The 1,863-nt window shown below is 40.8% G+C and overlaps 1 non-coding gene across 1 annotated transcript; it reads left to right on the forward strand.

Annotated features, from left to right (window-relative positions):
• Nucleotides 1–1,341: 1,341 nt before the first annotated feature.
• LOC130955021 (small nucleolar RNA R71) lies at nucleotides 1,342–1,445 on the forward strand. The gene has a single exon (XR_009076564.1). It is a non-coding gene; the product is annotated as a small nucleolar RNA R71 (small nucleolar RNA).
• Nucleotides 1,446–1,863: the final 418 nt, after the last annotated feature.

Consider the following 1,863-nt stretch of genomic DNA (forward strand, 5'->3'; position numbering starts at 1 on the left):
ATGTAAAGGCCTTCAACCTTTACTAACACGTCGTCTACTATTCCATAAGCTTGTCTCAATGACTTGTCTGCCAATTGTAATGAGAACAAGGCAGGTTGTACCTCAATGATCTCCAGCTTCTCCATTACAGAGAGTGGCATAAGATTTATCCCTGACCCCAGATCACATAGAGCTTTTTCAAAGGTCATGGTGCCTATGGTACAAGATATTAAGAACTTGCCAGGATCTTGTCTCTTTTGAGGTAAAATTTGCTGAATCCAAGTATCTAGTTCATTAATGAGCAAGGGAGGTTCACTTTCCCCAGTCTCATTACCAAACAACTTGGCATTCAGCTTCATGATAGCTCCTAAACATTGAGCAACTTGCTCTCTAGTCACATCTTCGTCCTTTTCAGAGGAAGAATAGTCTTCAGAGCTCATGAATGGCAGAAGGAGATTTAATAGAATCTCTATGGTCTCTATATTAGCCTCAGATTCCTTTGGATCCTTAATAGGAAACTCCTTCTTGCTTGAGAGACGTCCCAGGAGCTCTTCCTCACTAGGATTTTCGTCCTTCTCCTCCCTTGTGCATTCGGCCATATTGATCACATCAATGGCCTTGCACTCTCCTTTTGGATTCTCTTCTGTATTGCTTGGGAGAATACCGGGAGGAGTTTCAATGACTTTCTTATTCAGCTGGCCCACTTGTGCCTCCAGATTTCTGATGGAGGATCTTGTTTCACTCATGAAACTGAAAGTGGCTTTTGACAGATCAGAGACTAAATTTGCTAAATTAGAGGAGCTTTGTTCAGAATTCTCTGTCTGTTGCTGAGAAGATGATGGAAAAGGCTTGTTATTACTGAGCCTATTTCTTCCACCATTATTAAAGCCTTGTTGAGGCTTTTGTTGATCCTTACATGAGAAATTTGGGTGATTTCTCCATGATGAGTTATAGGTGTTTCCATAAGGTTCACCCATGTAATTTACCTCTGCTATTGCAGGGTTCTCAGGATCATAAGTTTCTTTAGAAGTTGCCTCTTTAGTACTGTTGGATGCATTTCGCCATCTATTCAGACTTTGAGAGATCATGTTGACTTGCTGAGTTAACACTTTGTTCTGAGCCAATATGGCATTTAGAGCATCAATTTCAAGAACTCCCTTCCTCTGAGGCGTCCCATTATTCACGGAATTCCTCTCAGAAGTGTACATGAATTGGTTATTTGCAAGCATGTCAATGAGTTCTTGAGCCTCTTCAGGCGTTTTCTTTAGGTGAATAGATCCACCTGCAGAATGGTCCAATGACATTTTCGAAAACTCAGATAGACCATAATAGAATATATCTAATATGGTCCATTCTGAAAACATGTCAGATGGACACCTTTTGGTCAACTGCTTGTATCTTTCCCAAGCTTCATAGAAGGATTCACCATCTTTTTGTTTAAAGGTCTGAACATCCACTCTAAGCTTGCTCAGCTTTTGAGGAGGAAAGAATTTATCCAAGAAAGCCGTGACCAGCTTATCCCAGGGGTCCAGGCTATCCTTAGGTTGTGAATCCAACCATATTCTAGCTCTGTCTCTTACAGCAAAAGGGAAAAGCATGAGTCTGTAGACTTCAGGATCAACTCCATTCGTCTTTACAGTCTCACAAATCTGCAAGAACTCAGTTAAAAACTGGTAAGGATCTTCAGATGGAAGTCCATAAAACTTGCAGTTCTGTTGCATTAAAGCAACTAGTTGAGGCTTAAGCTCAAAATTATTGGCTCCAATGGCAGGAATGGAGATGCTTCTTCCATCAAATTTGGACGTTGGTTTTGTGAAGTCACCAAGCATTCTCCTTGCATTATTATTATTGGGTTTGGTTGCCATCTCCTTCTCTTGTTCGAAA

The sequence above is a fragment of the Arachis stenosperma genome, chromosome 1 (genome assembly GCF_014773155.1).
Source record: "Arachis stenosperma cultivar V10309 chromosome 1, arast.V10309.gnm1.PFL2, whole genome shotgun sequence".
Taxonomy (NCBI): domain Eukaryota; kingdom Viridiplantae; phylum Streptophyta; class Magnoliopsida; order Fabales; family Fabaceae; genus Arachis; species Arachis stenosperma.